Genomic DNA, 20,905 nt, shown 5'->3' with positions numbered 1-20,905 from the left:
TGAAATAATGGAAACTAGTCTAGGCTTCCTGACATAAACTCCTATATAAACCTGGAAAAAACTATAGAAAGCTTGAGTTTCAGGCTTTTTACAATAGACAGTGGAGGATTATAATTCCTAAGAAAAGGGTGGTACACATGATTGCATAGGATTTCACCCTGGATGTACATTTTGGACCACAGTTCAGGGGAATGCATTTTGGTGATCTCACTGAACTGAGAAATTAGAAATTTGAATTTGTTGCTGCTAAAGGAGTTCACTTAAGTGTGGTTAGAGTCCCAGAAAAGTCAGAGGTACACAGATACAGAGCTCTCCCAAATTGTCATTGTTAAACAACAATGACAGTTGGACATGCTAAGACATGTCCAACTCTTTTGAAACTGCCTGGACTGTAGCCCACCAGGCACACATGTCCATAGGGTTATCCAGGCAAGAATATTGGAGTGGGTTGCCATTTCCTCTTCTAGGGATCCTCTCACTCAGGAATTGGACTCACATCTCCTGCACTGGCAGGTGAAGTCTTTACTGCTGAGCTACCAGAGAGGCCCCAAATTGTCATGGCAGTAGCATTAATCCTTTGGATGAACACTAAGGTCATATATATAAGCAGAATTTTTGTAAAACATGGTGGAGAAAAGCTAGTGGAATCATTAGCTAAACAGAAATTCCAGTGCTACTATAGTACTGGAAAATGTAGGTCTGATAAGACAGCGAAGAGAGACCTTGACATTTGGTTGAGACCTCCAAAAAGACATGTATTATGAATAGAGTTATTCTAGCCCTGAACTGTGTCACACTAAAACCTCTTCAAAAAGTGAAGAAAAAAAAAAAGTCAATGTTGATCTGATCATAAATTAACTGCCCTCAAAAACAAAACTCAAAATTAAAAAAAAAGAGAAAACAACAAAACTCCACACTCATCAATGTATCATTCACAGTGTCTGGAACACAATAAACATTGTTAAACCTATGTAAAATGTTACTCAATAATTATCCAAATCAAGAAAAATAAGTAAATAAAATACCGTAACAGAAATGTTAATATTAACGGACATGGGCTTTAAAGTACTTATTTTAAATATTTAAATGATATAAAGGGAAAATAAGCATAATAAATGAACAGGTAATTTCAGAGAGCAATAAAAATGAAAAAAGGAATTAAAATTCTGGAACCGGAAAAACAGCTTGTGAAAATGAACTATGCTTTAGTAATTTGTTAAAAAAAAAAATCAGTTAGTCCAATACGTATACATTTGAAATCTGAGAAATAGAGGAGAAATAGGGGAAGGAAATTTTTGAAGAAATAATGGCTGAAAAATATTTCAAATTTTATGATAAATGTTAACCTTTCAGGAAAAGAAGCTCAAGGAATATTGAACAGAATAAACATAAAGATACTTACATCTAGACACACTATAGTGAAAAGGTCGAAAATATTTAAAAAATAATCTTAAAAAGAGACAGAAAAAAAAAACATCAATCAATAGAACACTGATAAGTAATCATATTGGTTTATCATAAAAGCAATGGAAAGTATAAGACAATGGGAAGGCCTTCTTTTAAATGCCAAGATAATATGTAAATTTGTTAGCCTAGACAATGCCTTCAAAAAGGAAGGCAAAGTGTGAGAAATGGTAACTGCAGGTGAATATGTTTATCATATTTATTGTTTTTTAATTAGTTTTTAATTTTTAAAAGATAATTTTGTGTCTGAAATAAAAACAAAGTATTATGGAATTTGTAGCATGTGAAAAAATAACAATATTACCAAAAGTGGGAATGTAAGAGAAAAATATTATTTTTAAAAATATTTTTTCTGCCTGAGTTTCTGGGTCTATATCTTCTTAATTTTCATATAATTTAGCAAATTTTGTACAATATTTCTTCAAATATTTTCTTCTATCCTTTCTCTTTACTATCCTTTTGCACCTACAATTATATTATCTATTATACAACTTGACACTTACCCACATGTCATTAATGTTCTGTTCATTTTGTCCAGTATTTTAAGCTTTCCTCTGAGTTATAAATTTTGGATCATTTCTTTTAATATATCTGCATATTCACTGATTTCCTTTGTCTAAAGTCTCTGATTTGTAAATCATGTCCATTATATTTTCTTTGTAGTTATTATATTTTTCATCTTTAGAAGGTCTCTTTGGGACTCTTAAATCTTCAGTTTTTCTTTTCATCATGTTCATATTTTCATCTATCATCTTGAATATTTTTTGTTTGTTTTTAATTTAAATTTATTTATTTTAATTGGAGGCTATTACTTTACAATATTGTATTGATTTTGCCATACATCAACATGAATCCGCCACGGGTGTACATGTGTTCCCAATCCTGAACCCCCCCTCCCACCTCCTTCCCCGTACCATCCCTCTGGGTCATCCCAGTGCACCAGCCCCAAGCATCCTGTATCCTGCATCGAACCTGGACTGGCAATCCAGGTTGAATATTTTAAATTTATTTATAATATATGTTTTAATATCTGTTTCCATTAATTTTACCTTGTGTGAAATTCTTGGAACTGTTTAAATTGTTTGACCTTCCCCATGATTTGAATTATATTTTCTCACTCATTCACATTCTAGATAATATGAACTACACATTATTGGCTGCTGAGATATTCCTTTAAATACCGTTGAATTTGTTTTGGATTGTAGTTAATTGCATGGAATTAGTTTGATCCTTTTGAGTCTTGGTTTTAAGATTGTTCAGGCAAATCCAAAGGAGCCTTTATTTTAAGGTTAATTTGGACTCTTTTTAATGCCATTATATTTTGACGACTCTACCAAATGTCCCCTGTATTAGGAAGCCTTTCCACTAAGTATTATCAGGCCTGTGTGAGCCCAAAAGATTATTCTGCTTATTTTCCTTTGTTCTTTCCCTAACACTTTGGTGTAGATTAGTGCTCAGCTCAATCTAATGAGTGGTCATTTCTAATCTAATTAGAACTCAAGAATTCTTCTCTGCCTCAATCTGGAGCTCCTTTTCTCTTTACTTCTCCATCTCTTTTAGAATAATTAGGCAAAACAAGTTACAAGATATATAAAGTTTGGGAATGAAGAAGTAAAGCTCTCTTCATTAAAAATAACATGATTATCCAGGCTGGCACAGAGCCTGGATAAGAGTGGGGTTTGGGGGAGAATGGATACATGTATATGTATGGTTGAGCCCCTTTGCTGTTCACCCGGAACTACCACAACATTGTTATTTGGCTACACCCCAATAGAAAATAAAAAAGCTTAAAGTTAAAAAAGAAAACATGACTATCAATTTATAAAATCCTAATTATTTTAGAAAAAAGGTACTAAAACCAATAAATGAGTTCGGTATGTTTGTAGAATACAAGTTCTACAAATAAAAACTGTATTTCTATATACTAGCTACAAACAATTGGAAATTTAAAATTAAATAAATAATACAATTTATAATAGCATTTGTTTAGTCACTCAGTTGTGTCCAACTCTGCAACCCCATAGACTGTAGGCTTCCAGGCTCCTCTGTCCATGGGATTTTCCAGGCAAGAATACAGGAGTAGGTTGCCATTTCCTTCTCCAGGATATATTCCTGACCGAGGGATTGAACCTATCTCCTGCATTGGCAGACAGATTTTTTACCTCTGAGCCATCAGTGAAGCCTTATTCTAAGAATATATAGATAGAGAGATAGATTAGATATTGTGAGATAACCACTTTGTGTATGTGCATCAGTTCAGTTCAGTCGCTCAGTCGTGGCCGACTCTTTGCGACCCCATGAATCGCAGCACGCCAGGCCTCCCTGTCCGTCACCAACTCCTGGAGTTCACCCAGCTCACGTCCATCGAGTCAGCGATGCCATCCAGCCATCTCATTCTCTGTTGTCCCCTTCTCCTCCTGCCCCCAATCCCTCCCAGCATCAGAGTCTTTTCCAATGAGTCAACTCTTCCCATGAGGTGGCCAAAGTATTGGAGTTTCAGCTTTAGCATCAGTCCTTCCAAAGAAATCCCAGGGCTGATGTCCTTCAGAATGGACTGGTTGGATCTCCTTGCAGTCCAAGGGACTCTCAAGAGTCTTCTCCAACACCACAGTTCAAAAGCATCAATTCTTCGGCGCTCAGCCTTCTTCACAGTCCAACTCTCACATCCATACATGACCACAGGAAAAACCATAGCCTTGACTAGATGAACCTTTTTTGGCAAAGTAATATCTCTGCTTTTCAATATGCTATCTAGGTTGGTCATAACTTTCCTTCCAAGGAGTAAGCATCTTTTAATTTCATGGCTGCAGTCACCATCTGCAGTGATTTTGGAGCCCAGAAAAATAAAGTCTGACACTGTTTCCACTGTTTCCCCATCTATTTCCCATGAAGTGATGGGACCGGATGCCATAATCTTCGTTTTCTGAATGTTGAGCTTTAAGCCAACTTTTTCACTCTCCACTTTCAGTTTCATCAAGAGGCTTTTGAGTTCCTCTTCACTTTCTGCCATAAAGGTGGTGTCATCTGCATATCTGAGGTTATTGATATTTCTCTCGGCAGTCTTGATTCCAGCTTGTGTTTCTTCCAGTCCAGCGTTTCTCATGATGTACTCTGCATAGTAGTTAAATAAGCAGAGTGACAATATACAGGCTTGATGGACTCTTTCCTATTTGGAACCAGTCTGTTGTTCCATGTCCAGTTCTAACTGTTGCTTCCTGACCTGCATACAAATTTCTCAAGAGGCAGATCAGGTGGTCTGGTATTCCCATCTCTTTCAGAATTTTCTACAGTTGTGTATGTGCATTTGTATCTATCTATCTATCTATCTATCTATCTATATATACATACTTTCTGTATATACCTATATATGTACGTATATACTATATGTATATTTACACACTTTCTCTATATATTTATGCATGTACATATATGCTATGTATACTATATATACATACATAATATATATTATATTCTTATGATTAGGTGTGTGATGTGTGTGTGTAATCACTGAAATGTGAGCTTTTTATTCTCTTATGTAAAATGTTGTGAGTTGTGATAGCTATTGTGAACAATTGAGTAAGAATCATTTTTCTTATACTCCTCTTCATCACACACTCTTTCAAAGTTAGACTCTTAATGTCCTTTTTAGCATTATAGCAGATTTCATCAACTGGCTTGGGGTGGTCAGGAATTTGCATTAACTGAATCTTTTTTCAGTGAGTTTTTGCTTCTCTGATATTACCATTTGATCTGAAATTCAGAGACTATGAATAATTTGATGTTCCTACAGCATATCTTAAAAAATAGTAGAACAAAATTTGAACTGCCAAAAAAAAAAAAAGATAAGATCCTGTGAATCTTGTAGAATCCAAACACAGCTCTCTAGAATCTGAGTCACATTGTTCTGTTCCTATCCACTGCCTCTGAATCTCACTGAGTATCAGCTTTGTTCTCCCTCAATTTGATTCTGATATTTCATGTATACAGATATCCTGCATTTGCTAAGTTTCTCCTCTACTTATGAGTCCAGCCAAGACTGGAATTTTTTCCTCAGTTGCAACCCCAAGATTTATAAGAGAAAGAGTATATTTGGCTAAATTTAGGTCCGATTTGCTCCATGGGCTCAATCACATATGACGGCACACCTATCAGAAAAAGAGGTCACTGTGAGCTGGACAGGCCACCCTAAAGGAATTTTCAACTGCAGTCCAAACCAGAAAAACACTAAGCCATAGTCCTATAACTTAAATACAAGCTTTCAAAACATAGCAAGATGTGGCTATGCTATACTATACATGATGGTAATTCTTTTACTTAGAGTTCAATATATGCCACTCTAATTTTTTTAGTAGAAATTTTTAAATAAATGGTAAATTTAGTCATACACATTAGATTCAATGACAAAAGGAGCACCAAAATCAAATAGTATTTCACTGAACAATCCTTTGGGACTAAGAATAGCAATCACTGTACGTGAAAAAGAAATTCAGGACCTTGAAAATTGCATCCCTATAGCAAAAATGAATGGAGAGAAGTAAATCCACTAGACATAAAAATGTGAAAGAATCAAAAGACCTGAGAAATGTGTCACTCCTAACATCAGTCACCTGTGTTTTTTAAGATTTAAGTCCTGATGCCCAACTGACAGAGATTCTCTGATTGTGTTTGATACAAATGTATTAATATTTCCTGGTTACTGAAAAGAATCTTTGGGGAATGCGGCTGAATAAATGTTTTGGGGATGGCATGATTTTCAAATAAATTAGCACACAACTCTTATTTCAAAATGGAACACTAATAATAACGTGATGTGAATTTTTTTCATTTATGTGGATCCTGTTTGCAAATGACCCCTGGGAGCAAAGCCCACATGTCTAACAAATAGAAGTTAGACACTACTATGAACATATAGACTGACTACTGAGCGTCTAGTGAAGAAAGAGGAGTTTTAAGAAATTTGATCAGTAAGCCTATGAATTTGGGATTCATAGGCACAAATTGAAAAAAAAAAAAAAGGCTGGAGCTGCTACTAAAAGCTTTGTATTAGGGAAGCACTAAATTTCTCTCATTCCATGTGGCACTGATATATTTCAGAATTTCCTGTAGGAACTTCTCTCTCAGATGAATGAAGAATGTACTGTGAGTAAAATTACTAAGACATAAAAATGAGGTTAATAAGTGAAAGGATAGGGTCTCATAAATGGCCTATGAAGTGGAGGATCATAGACCAACCAACTGCTATATGCAACTGGGCACATTTTCATGCTATTCAGTATAAATTTATTTATATTATCACATAAACCTTAGAAAATCATGTGTTATTCATCAGACTATAAAGCTCCTTGACTTACTATTTAAGGCACAATGGACAATGTTATAGTATTTTTCTTGGTAGTTGTTCAATTGCTCAGTTAGGTCTGACTCTTTGCGACCCCATGGACTGCAGCACACCAGGCTTCCCTGTCCTTTCCCATCTTCTGGAGCTTGCTCAAAATAATGTCCATTGAGTCAGTGATGCCATTCAACTATTGAGCCCTTTATCAGCCTCTTCTCCTACCTTCTATCTTTCTTATCATTAAGGTCTTTTCCAGTGAGTCAGTTCTTTGCATTAGGTGCCCAAAGTATTGGAGCTTCAGCTTCAGCATCAGTCCTTCCAATGAATATTCAGGATTGATTTCCTTTAGGATTGACTGGTTTGATCTTCTTAGTAGAAGACATATCTTATGTAGATTTTTAAAAACTGAAACCATTGTCTATTTTTAAAAGCACCTTAATTTTGAAAACACCACAAACTTAAAGATAAATTGAAAGTACAGTGCAAATTACTTTTTTTTTCAGAATCATTTGAGATTAAGTTGCCAACTGGATGCTCTAATCACTCCTGACTCTCTACTATAAATAAGAAGGTCTCCTATAAAATCACAATACAGATAAAAATCAGATAATCAGAACTGATGCATTACTACCATCTAATTACAAGATCCCATTCAAGTTTTGCTGATTGTCCCAATAGTGTTTTTATAGCAAAGTGACCCAGTCCAGAATTTTGTGCTGTATGAAATTGTCATGTCATCTTAGTGTTCATTTGGAAGAGTTTCTCCATCTTTCTTTGATTTTATAACCTGGATACTTTTGGGCTTGACTGATGTTTTCTCATGATTAGATGCAGAATATGGAACTTTTATAGGAATATCACAGAAAAGATGTCACATTCTTAAGCATCCTACCAGGTTGTACATACTTTCAATTAATATCTAGTATAAAATGCCTACTAGAGACTATGAAAATATCTTATTTTTCATCAAACTTTAAATTAATTAAATTATATTTGTATGGATTTGTGTTTCTATTTTAATTAATAGGTTACAATGTGTTATTATTATTTACAATTAATTCTTATTATCTGTGGTAATGCTATGCTCCATAATGTCACAATGAACACTGAATTGTGACTATGTAGATTCATTAATACTGAACTCACACCCAACATTACTATAACTCATGTCTGATGAAAAATTATCTCCTACATTATCTTCTTAAGGCATTTCACCTTATTGCACCTAGAAACACTAGGCTGCATACCAGCACTGTACTTGGAGTCTTTTAAAGAGTAAACTGAACAACAAAAAGCACTAATTATGAAAAACATGGCACTGAGTAGACTGTGAAAAGGACACTTTTTTATAGTGAGAGCTGAAGCAAGTAGATGGTGTGTCATGAAGTTTGAGCTCAGCTGGGAATGTGTATATCAGATAAGTCATTTTTTTGTGTGTGTTTCTTTGTTTTTCTGTGAATGACTGAAATTGTCATTAGTATTGATTTTGGGGTTATAAGTTAATTTTAGCATGTAGGCAGATTTAAAAATATGGGATCTGTGGATAATGAATATTGAATATATTTGGATACCCCAAGGCCTATTTAACAGTGGGAAACTCTTTGAAGCTAGCTTCAAAGTCCTTTTGACATGCCTGTATCATTCTTTGGGCTTTCTCTTGTGGCTCAGATAGTAAAGAATCTGCCTGCATCTCAGAAGACCTGGGCTAGATCCCTGAGTCAGAAATAAACTCTGGAGGAGGACATGGCAACCCACACCAGTATTCTTGCCTGGAGAATTCCATGGACAGAGGAGCCTGGCGGGCTATAGCCCATAGGATCTCACAGAGTTGGACACGACTGGAGAGACTTAGCATGAAAGCATGCACATCATTCTTTGAGCACTTTTTTGTTTCCTGGTACAAGTTGTTACAGGTGCATATTATTTTAATTCAACCTTGAAATTTGTCATTTATCAGAAAATAATCATGAGTTTTTGTGGGAAATAGTATTAGGAAACCAAGATCAAAGAGTTGTGCTAATTGCTTTTGTTTATTGCTATTCTCAGGCCTTCTCATAAGACAGTTCTAGGGAAGATAGATAGGTAGAAAGTATTTGAGTACAGTGTACATAATAGGGTTGTACCAAGGAGAGCAAGTGTAGGAACACTGAATTTATATGTAGTGATGGTGAGAGTTAGAGTGGAGAGAAATTATGCGGGCCAGATGCCATGTCCTTAATAAACATAAGGAATTAATTAGGAACCTAATTAGCATTGAAGACTTGTAAGTTAATAAACCCTGATTTCATGAACCCCAAAAGAGGTTAGACTGGTTAGAATTTGATTCAGTATGAGAATCAGAAATCTGCTATTACAAAATTTTAATTATTATTATTGCAAGAATATACAAGATTAAGTTTATTTCACTTTTAGGTAACATTTTAGAGGTAATAATAATAGGTTTCCCTACTTTCTAGGGTAATCAGAGTGCATAGATCTTACTGCTCCTCCAATAAGGAGCCTCTTCTCCAAAGTTTACTTCGTGGTCTAAGATATGGATTCAGCTCTACTTCATAGCTATCAAGTCAGAGAAAAGTGAAGGGGCATACTCTTACCATTAAGAAAAATTTCTGTAAGTTGTACAGACACTATTTATATTCCATAAGGCAAGATTGATTCACATTGAAATTTAGCCTCTACTCCAGGTAACCATGTTCCAAAATAAATTATCAAGATATCTATTGCTGTAGAAGGAAAAACAGATTCTGAGAGATAATTGGCAGCATCTGTCACAAAGAGGGGTTCATGTAAGATGAAGGAAATGAAGAGCTTAAACACACAATGGGGAATTAGAAGCATGTGCATTAACTCTTGGACCTGTATAAGGCAGAATGGATACTATTCTCCCATTAAGAATTATACTTCCTTCCTTTCTTTTGTATTCATTACACTTTGCTGCTTTTCTTTTAGTTTATTTACATCTGGTTTGCTGTTTTCATTAATGTTTTGGCTTGACTCTGTATGTCTGTATCTATCTCTTTCATTGAAAATGAGCTTGTAGTCAGAGAATGTAACATTAGTGGTTGCTTTTTTCTCTTTTTTTTTAGGAAAACCATATTAGAGTAGCAATAGCAATTCAGAAACCAGATCCTTAAAAGAAATTGTTCTATGTTCAAATCCTGGTTCTGTCACCTCTCAGCTCTATTACTTAGGCAAGTTACTTAACCTTTCTAAAGAGTAGCTTCTTTACCTATAATTATGCATGAAAATTTCTTAATATGTTGCCTGTAAGATAATATCTTGAATTAATATTTGTTTTTATTTTTGATATCCACCACTAAAGTATACACAGTAAATACCTTTTTGAACAAATGGAAATTATTTGATTGAATGGAAATCTTCACTGTTGTTTTCAGATGAAACAAAGCCTGAAAAAGTGATAACTCTGTTGCCATTTGATTAGAAATATTATTAAAAACTTAACTTCACAGCTCAGGAACCCAGAGTCACTATCAACAGATTTCACATCATCTTTACTGCTTAGCTGCAGACCTCCAGGTGCTTGATTATTAATAGATTCTCTTTTCCAGTTAAGTTATTTCACACTATGAGGAAGCAGTGGGCAGAAGTGTAATGCATAATTTCCAGAGAATTTAAAATGAGAAAAGGTAACATCATGTTCATTTTATGGACCAGTGATAGGACTCTTATTTACAAACCTGTGCCAAAGCACATGGTCATCTTCTAATCTGTTAGATCTTCTACCCCAAGTTATACAGTAAATATAATCAATGTGCATGGAATTCACAGGGATAACTGCATTCATCAGCAGTTGCAGTGAGGTGGAACATGGCAGCAGTTTTTCTGCTTCCTTTGGGAAAGTTTGAATTTCACACAGCAATCTAGAGCAAATGAGAATGACTCAGGTCTCTCATTCATAGCAGCAAAGGTCAGATCACAAATAGCTTGTCTTTACCCATTTCCTTTAATATTGCTGTTGTTGCTAAGCTGCTAAGTCGCTTCAGTTGTGTCCGACTCTGCGCGACCCCAGAGACGGCAGCCCACCAGGCTCTGCGGTCCCTGGGATTCTCCAGGCAAGAACACTGGAGTGGGTTGCCATTGCCTTCTTCTCCTTTAACATTAGGTACTTTTTTTTTTTTTTTTTGCTGACTACTGGCCTACTTGGCATAGACAGAAAACCAGACACATCTGAGGGAATTTACAAGGAAATCTGTAAATGTCAAATGCAAAAACAAGAGTAAACACTCCAGGCAGGCAAATGGTAACAAAAATTCCAAAAGTAAGAGCTATAAATCAGATAAGGAAACTGTGGTAAGGAAGATAGACTCCCAGAATATTAAGTATTAAGTGAGTTATAATATTAGATTCTGGGTCACTGGTATTCCAAGGAAGGATTTGAAGGGCTTGCTCAAAAAATAGCAGTTGAATGGATGAATTAAATTTGTAGAATCTAGATTACATGTCACTTGAAACCATCTCTTTCTCTCTCCCTCTCTTTTTCTGAAAATAAACTGCCTTACTTCATAATGTTTTTAGTTTTAAATGCAAGATTATTGAGAATGTATCACAGGTTTGGAAAATTACAAATCTACTTTTGAGACTAAATTGCACTTAATCTCAGTTATTTTTTCCTCATTTTAGTTACAGTCCATGGTTGTTGAGAAAGAAGATTAAATGGGATGATTTATGTAAGGCACATCACACAGGATTTGGCACATGGTGCATGCGTGGATGCTAAGTCACTTCATTCATGTCTAACTTTGCGATACTTTGGACTGTAGTCCACCAGGCTCCTCTGTCCATGGGATTCTCCAGGTGAAATTACTGAAGTGGGTTTCCATGCCCACCTCCAGAGGACCTTCCAAACCGAGGGATGGAACCCACGTCTCTTAACGGCTTCTGAATTAGCAGATGGGTTCTTTACTACTAGTGCCGCCCTGGAAGACTTAGTACATGGTAGATCCACAGAAAATGTTTGGTTATTATTAATAGCTTATGTAGGTTTTACCCATGGAATTGTTAATGTGTGAACTTCACTTAAAGTGGAAGGAAAGATTTTTTTTTCTAGAGTGAATAAAATAGCTTCACTAAGGCCAACATGTTAAATTAAAAAAAAGAACTATATAGTTTCTATAATCATCTGGTAACCAGGAAGTATACACTTCAAATATATCTAATCTTCCTGTCATATTAGGGTATTTGCCTAACCCGGAAATCTGCCAGGTTAGAACTGGACAGTTAGAACTGGACATGGAACAACAGACTAGTTTCAAATAGGAAAAGGAGTACATCAAGGCTGTATACTGTCACCCTGCTTATTTAACTTGAATGCAGAGTACATCATGAGAAACGCTGGACTGGAAGAAACACAAGCTGGAATCAAGATTGGCGGGAGAAATATCAATAACCTCAGATATGCAGATGACACCATCCTTATGGCAGAAAGTGAAGAGGAACTCAAAAGCCTCCTGATGAAAGTGAAAGAGGAGAGTGAAAAAGTTGGCTTAAAGCTCAACATTCAGAAAACGAAGATTATGGCATCCGGTCCCATCACTTCATGGGAAATAGATGGGGAAACAGTGGAAACAGTGTCAGACTTTATTTTCTTGGGCTCCAAAATCACTGCAGATGGTGACTGCAGCCACGAAATTAGAAGACGTTTACTCCTTGGAAGGAAAGTTATGACCAACCTAGATAGCATATTGAAAAGCAGAGATATTACTTTGCCAACAAAGGTCCATCTAGTCAAGGCTATGATTTTTCCAGTGGTCATGTATGGATGTGAGAGTTGGACTGTGAAGAAGGCTGAGCGCCGAAGAATTGATGCTTTTGAACTGTGGTGTTGGAGAAGACTCTTGAGAGTCCCTTGGACTGCAAGGAGATCCAACCAGTCCATTCTGAAGGAGATCAGCCCTGGGATTTCTTTGGAAGGAATGATGCTAAAGCTGAAGCTCCAGTACTTTGGCCAGATCATGTGAAGAGTTGACTCACTGGAAAAGACTCTGATGCTGGGAGGGATTGGGGGCAGAAGGAGAGAGGGACGACAGAGGATGAGATGGCTGGATGGCATCACTGACTCAATGGACGTGAGTCTGAGTGAACTCCAGGGGGTTGGTGATGGACAGGGAAGCCTGGCGTGCTGCGATTCATGGGGTCGCAAAGAGTCGGACATGACTGAGCAACTGAACAGAACTGAACTGAAAGTGGGACTTACTTCAGCATCATTTCTTCCAATGAACACCCAGGACTGATCTCCTTTAGGATGGACTGGTTGGATCTCCTTGCAGTCCAAGGGACTCTCAAGAGTCTTCTCCAACACCACAGTTCAAAAGCATCAATTCTTCTGCGCTCAGCTTTCTTCACAGTCCAACTCTCACATCCATACATGACCACTGGAAAAGCCATAGCCTTGACTTGATGGACCTTTGTTGGCAAAGTAATGTCTCTGCTTTTGAATATATATCTAGGTTGGTCATAACTTTCCTTCCAAGGAGTAAGCGTCTTCTAATTTCGTGGCTGCAGTCACCATCTGCAGGGATTTTGGAGCCCTAAGAAACAGAGTCTGACACTGTTTCCACTGTTTCCCCATCTATTTCCCATGAAGTGATGGGACCAGATGCCATGATCTTAGTTTTCTGAATATTGAGCTTTAAGCCAACTTTTTCACTCTCCTCTTTCACTTTCATCAAGAGGCTTTTTAGTTTCTCTTCACTTTCTGCCATAAGGGTGGTGTCATCTGCATATCTGATGCTGGGAGGGATTGGGAGCAGGAGAAGAAGGGAACAACAGAGGATGAGATGGCTGGATGGCATCACTGACTGGATGGACATGAGTTTGGGTAAACTCCAGGAGTTGGTGATGGACAGGGAGGCCTGGCATGCTGTGATTCATGGGGTCGCAGAGAGTCGGACGTGACTGAGCCACTGAACTGAACTGACTGAAAGTGGGACTTGAGTACCTGAGAATAATTTTTCAAGCCATTGCCTTACTACTCTGATTAGAATAACTATAGCAAACCTATGATAAGGGCATAGCTTTGAGATTCAGACCTGATTCCAATCTTACCATCTTAGCTCCAGGTTTCAGGCAAATTAGTCAGTCTCAGTGTCATTGTTTCTCCTTTGTTCCTAATTTGCCAAATAGGGCAACTTTAATTATAATCCCATGATTTGGGGAAATTTAAGGGAGTTATTTATATAATGCACATTGTAAGGTATCTGGTATATAGTAGATCCACAAGAAATATTTCATTATTAAAAGTTAAATTCTTCACTGACCTGTCAGTATTCCAAATACCTAATGGAAGCAGAGAAAAATGCAGAGTGTTTGTAATTTTCTCTTCTATAAGGTAAATATTAAACATTCCAATACCAAGTATTTTGATTTTAAATTGTTTTAATTTTTAACCTTTTAACAATTATGTACATATTTGGGTTTCTCTGGTGACTCAGTTGGTAAAGAATCTGCCTGCAATGCGGGAGACCTGAGTTTCATCCTTGGGTTGGGAAGATCCCCTGGAGGAGGGCGTGGCAACCCATTCCAGTGTTCTTTCCTGGAGAATCCTCATGGACAGAGGAGCCTGGAGGGCTAGAGTCTATGGGGTCACAAAAAGTCAGACATGACTGAGTGACTAAGCACAGCATGATATAAACATACATTTATATTAAATGTTATATATTTAATATATATTAATATATATTAAACAAATATAAATAAATATAAAAATATATATAAATATATAAATAAAAATAAATATAAATAAATATATATTAATAATAAATATATTAAATAAATGTATGTTTATATTAAATATAAATCTATCTATCTGTCTTCTTAAACTTGGATGCTATTGGCCATTCCAGTGATTAAACAAAATTTTCACATTTTTACCTTCAGCACTTACTGCTGATAATGCTTTCTAACAATTTTGTTTCAGGAAACTAGTATTTAATTTACCACTACTAACTTGTGACCTCATCTTTAACAGTTTATACCTTAAAATCATGTTTTTAAGCATCAGGAATAAAAACTCCAGCTAAGACATTTGAATTCATTTTTCAAATTGCTTCCTTCCCAAGCTTTCTAAAAGACTGTGATTGTGGTATTAGTTCTGGAGGCTGATGGGCTTGTAGTTATTTCTTCTGTCTGCCCTCTGGTGGATGAGAATAAGAGGCTTGTGCAAGTTCCTTGATGGAAGGGACTGACTGTGGAGAAAACTGGGTCATGCTGTAGTGGGTAGGGCCATGCTCAGTAAAACTTCAATCCAATTGTCTGCTGATGACTGGGGCTGCATTCTCTCCCTGTTAGTTTGGCCTGAGGCACCCTAGGCCTGGAATCTACAGGCTCTATGGTAAGGCTACTGGGGACCTCCTAAAGGACTTACTCCGAGATTGATCTCCCAGGACTTCTGCTACCAGTGCCTCTTTCCCCATGGCAGGCCACTGCTGACCCATGCCTCTGCAGGAGACCCTCAAACACTCACAGGTAGGTCTGGCTCAGTTTCCTTTGGGGCTACTGTTCCTTTTTCCTGGGTCTTGATGTGCACAGGATTTTGTTTGTACCCTCAAAGAGTGGAGTTTCTTTTCCCCAAGTCCTGTGGAGATCCGTTTTGTGCAGCTTCTCCCTTGTCCTTGGATGTGGGGTATTTTGTTTTGGTGGGTTCCAGCGTCTTCCTTTCAATGGTTGTTCAACAGCTTGTTGCAGTTTTAGTGCTGCAAAGATGAGCACAGGTCCTTCTACTCCACTGTCTTGAACCAATCTCCCCTCCAAAAAATACCAGTAAATGCTAAGTATCTCCCTTTGCTAGCCAAACATTCCAACTACAGAACTCTAGGGATGTATTCATTAACGTTCCAGGTAGTATGTTCTCTTTCTCAGTAAAAATGATAAAACCATTATTTTTCATTTAGTTTGCACTGGAAAACTATCAGTTTTGTTCCAGTGAAAACATAAAGCATAAACTATTTATTGAACTACTATAAGCCTATGAGCCTACCACTGAAAAATTTACACATATTATTTCATTAAACTTCAGATTCACTACTGTTTTTACACTTTTCAGATAATGATACTCAAATGTGGTAAAATTGGCTCACCATAACATGTCTATGCTATTGTGGAAATTGCAGTTGAAACTGACGGTTCTAATCATAGCATCTCTACTTTTAAATACATTCCTGAGAAGCAAGAAATCTATATTGACTCCAGTGAGATCTAAGAATGTTTTCTTTGACCATATAGTCTTAACACTAATATTTCTTCAGAATTATTATAACAACTGGATTCCTCTCACTCATTCACCTTTACCTCCCACACTCAATTTCAGTTTTATTTTTTACTATCTTTCACTTGCATAGTTTCTCCATTTTATGCAGAAACCATGGTATGTCTCAGTAACAATAAAACGTGTCTTATATGAGAAATGGTATAAAGCACTATTGATATTTGTTGTGGAGTACGTTAAAATAACTCAGATATAAAATATCTGACCTTTAATATTTTTAAAGGACTATTGTGTGAAAAATAGGTAGCAGAACCAGAATCTATGGAAAGAAAATAAAGGGATGAAGATTTTGGTTTAACACAAGGAATAATTTTTTGAAAATAAATGTAATAGTATTATCTAAATCAGAAATGAACAGTCTTGGGAAGCAATGAGCTCTCTGTAGATCAACTCATATTCTGAAAAGTAATAAGGCAATGATGTTAAAGAAAGATGATCCAGCAACAGATTAGACTGGAAAAGATATAAAAGAAGAGCCTGTAGTTACATAGTTATGTCAGTTTCCTCCTGAAAGTTAAGGATTGGTGAAAGGTTATAGTAGAAGTCAGAGGACATCCAGATTCCCAGATGAAAGGACATTGCAGAATGGAAAAAAAAAGAACAGAATAGAGATTATGAAACCAAACTTTGATTACTTGACAAATATACTTGACAGTAGACCTTTTTCATTTTCCTGCTCATACATTGACAGAATCTGGAATTACATCTGTCATATCTTTCTACTCTTGAACAGCTTCCCATAGAGGCACCATAAATGAGCCTGTGATAGGGGCAACCCTTCTTTGCTTTATTTACAAAGCTTTCTTTTAGTGTTTTTTTCATTGGTATGAAAAAGAAGAATTTTCCTTCCTAACAAGTTACATAAAGCCCAACTGTTAAAGGATTTATCAGCAGATAGTTGGCCACTAATTTTCTATTCTAAAAACACTTATTAATGAAAGGTCACAAAATTTATCCCTTGAGAAATTTCTCAACTTTTTTAGTCACTAAATTTATTTCACTCCTTCAGTCCAGTCGCTCAGTTGTGTCGGACTGTTTGTGAGCCCGTGGACTGCAGCATGCCAGGCTTCTCTGTCCTTCACCATCTCCCAGAGCTTGCTCAAACTCATGCCCATTGAGTCAGTGATGCCATCCAACCATCTCATCCTCTGTCATCTCCTACTCCTCCTGCCTTCACTCTTTCCCAGCATCACGGTCTTTTCCAGTGAGTCAGTTCTTTGCATCAGGTGGCCAAAGTATTGGAGCGTCAGCTTCATCAGTCCTTCCAATGAGTATTTAGAGTTGATTTCCTTTAGGATTGACTGAATTGATCTCCTTGCAGTCCAAGGGACTCTCAAGAGTCTTCTCCAACACCACAGTTCAAAAGCATCAATTCTTTGGCACTTCAGGTTTCTTTACTCCTTAGCAGTAGTATTTTAAATTTGAAGATATTTGTCATGTTATTCTATGAAGCTTTTTAATTGGTTATATCTTTAAACTTAAAGCTAAGAATAGATCTTATATTTACATGTAGTGATATGACATGCTGAAAAGTTTGTAGATATAGCAGCCAGAGGAATTTATGATAAAAATCTGAAACTAGAAAAAAGTGTTTTGTGAATATAACTTAGCATCGTACAGTATTTCCAAAAAGCTGGCATTACAAAAACCCATAGGCCTAATTACAGTCTAAATTTTAAAATATAAAATTGCTAATATCATTTGATCTTCAATATTTTTTTCTAATAGTTTCATATTGTACCACTGGCTCCAGCTGCATGCACTGACCTAATAATTTAAAACCAGTGGAAAGAATAATTATATAAAAGCCTTAATTCCTACCAAGCATAAGTTAATAGAGAATAAGAAGCACACACAGATAGGCACAAGGTGGTTCATAGGACTTTTAGGTAAAACAAATGAGATTTTATTAGACTTACAGATACAATTTGTGTGTGTGTGTCAAGGGATAATAGGAGTGTTTATTTGCATGGCTTATTAAACAGACATGTTTAGCTCAGCAATATTTCTCATCACTTGGCTTTTTAATCTGCCAAGAAATGGGTACCATTTGCACTTATGAACTGTGTGTAATTATAATGATTTGGGTTTCAGCTTAAAATGAGTCTGCTATCACAGTCTTGTTCCTCTAAGTGAAGTGGGACTGAAGAGACTGAAGTGGGACTGAGAGTGGGACTTTGATCCTGGCTTAAGGGTAGAATATGTATTAATATATCTATAAAAATATTTAGAATGTACATTTAAAAAATTTTACTTACATTTCCATAGGTTTTATATTTTGGTTATAAGAGAGTAAACTGTCTATACCATTCAAGACGGTATTTTTATATTGCATTTTTATACTGATGGGTGAAGCAAAATAGAAACAAATGTGGATTTAATTTTAAGCAGCTGAGATTCTCTAAGGAAGTGGAAATAGTTATCTTTTGTCTTATGTTATGAATTCCTTTTACATTTCTCCCTCTCCTGTTACCCTCAGCAACTTAGGCTACGGTTCCACCTCTATATTTGCTTCCAGTTATGCCATAACTGATAGTATTGGATGGAACTCTAGATCTCAGTGTGTTCAACCCATTAATTTTTACAGCAGTGATCATCGAGTTTCTGAGATATAAGGAAGCAATGTTAACTGGAACTAATGCTCCTGACCCAGCCCTGGGATCTAGTTATTACACTACTTTTTCTGGTCTTTACCAGTAATCTTGTTCCCTTTTCCAGTCCCACTCTGATCTCTTTCTTTCTTTCTTTCAAAGAGAAAAATAAGTTTATTAATACCTATACCTCATATATATATGAGAGATACTCAGAGAAAAATGAGTCATTCTCTGTGACCCCTCTCTTCCTTAAAGTTATTCTAATCTCTGCCAGTATAGTAAAGATTTTAGGAGTTAATGGTATTTTGCCTCTGAGGGTCATTTAAATTGAAAAGAAACTCTACTTAAGGCATCTTTACTCAAAGGAATGAATCTCTGGTAGTGAGCTAGTGAATTTTCAGAAACCATGATAGACAAAAAGGTGAAACTTTCCTGTATGGGGATTTTTAGGGGGAGATTCTTGCCTCAAATCCTGCTATTTTTTGCCTTTATTTAAAAAAAAAATTATTGTTATTAATTAGCCGCCTGGGAAGTGGAATGACTTGCTCTGCTAGATGAATTTGGAAAGGGTGAATTAGGCATGTTCAGATTAATTTCATTTTTTTTTTTTATTTTGAGACACAACTGCCTGAAGGAAAAAGATTTTCCTGACAAATGAATATAGATGTTCTTGTCCAGTATTTCAAGTAACTGAAAGGGGAATTCTGCCTAATTCATAGATTATAATCAGTGTTCTCATACTAAACTTTGTCCTTCAAATTAATTTTTTTTTCATACTAAAATTGATGTTATCTGTTTTATCTGTTGCTGTTTGTCAATTGAATATGTTAAGAGTGCTACCTTACTATGGTTTCTAGTTAGAGATTTTTGTTACAAATATAAATATTTAGTAAGTTCCTTTGCTATCTATCCCTTTTTCTCATTTTCCTCACCAGACTCTCTGCTTTGAAAGAAGGCTAGTTGATGATAGAAAAGTATTCTCAAAGCAGAAGGGACAAAGAGTAGTTCCACTTGATGTCAGCATATATCTGTATGAACATTTTCTCTCATAGCAAATATTGAGCACAGTTTTGTTCAGTAAGGGGAGAGGGGAGAAGGACCAATAGACATTCCTAAGAAGGAGATTGCTACTTAGTCTAAGTCAGTTGGATAGAAGCAATAGAATATGATGTGAGGTGCCTAGAATACTGAAGATGTTAACGCAGTGGTGCTATAGAGCAAATATTTGTAACATTGATCTGATATACCTAACTTCACTATGGAAGCTCTTTAAAAAAATGGAAATCCCAAATATAATCTATATGAGTGGTCATGCTTTTGGAGTATGGGCTGATAGATCTTTGTTCCCCTTACTTCCTTATTTCTCTCCTTTCTGCCTTCTTCATGTAGCTAATAATGCAACCAAGAAGAACTTTAGGATTGCAGAGAACTCAGAAATAGCTCACTGCAGTAGAAGGACATATTTGCTTGTGAATTAGCTCCTGAACAGTCAGTTCTGTAATCACTTTGCCCTCAGAAAGTGTCTCTTCTGGACCTTCTGTCCTAGGGCCTGACCATAACTAATTAGATTAGACTGTTTTTGGATTACTCAGTTCTGAGGTTGATACTATTGATGATTCCCATTTCATTATATTTTGAAAATTATCAATATATTAATAGAAACTTTTATCAGATACCATGAAGGTTCTTAGAAAGAAAGATCTCTTTATAAAAATATTAATGATATTTTATAAAATTTTAATTCAAAGTTTGGTTGGGTAATTTTCTGGCTAAAACTTATTCAGCTACTGCTGAATCAAGTTCATATATCTTTTCTCTCTTAATAATAATTATTCTGCCCCAACCTCCAAAGCCTAAAAGAAAAAAAAAACTTTGAAGATCTATATAGCCTTTTTGAAATATGAAACATACACATGGATTTCTGTTTTTAAAGATATAGGAAACGTCTGATTGCTAATTTCAGAATCTTTGATATTTCATAATGAAAAATTTTTTTAAATTTAATTTTATTTTTAAACTTTACATAATTGTATTAGTTTCACCAAATATCAAAATGAATCTGCCACAGGTATACATGTGTTCCCCATCCTGAACCCTCATAATGAAAATTTTTATGTATAAAGTTTTCACCTATTTGGAGACTTACATTTTAAAATAATTTCTACTTTTTTTTAGACTTTGTAACTACTTTTAGACAAAAGAAAGAAAAACGTTTAACTGAAAACATTT

Source organism: Bos grunniens, chromosome 8 (genome assembly GCF_055505025.1).
Source record: "Bos grunniens cultivar Pamir isolate PY7600 chromosome 8, Bosgru_T2T1.0, whole genome shotgun sequence".
Classification (NCBI taxonomy): domain Eukaryota; kingdom Metazoa; phylum Chordata; class Mammalia; order Artiodactyla; family Bovidae; genus Bos; species Bos grunniens.
Note: the sequence above shows the minus strand (reverse complement) of the source record.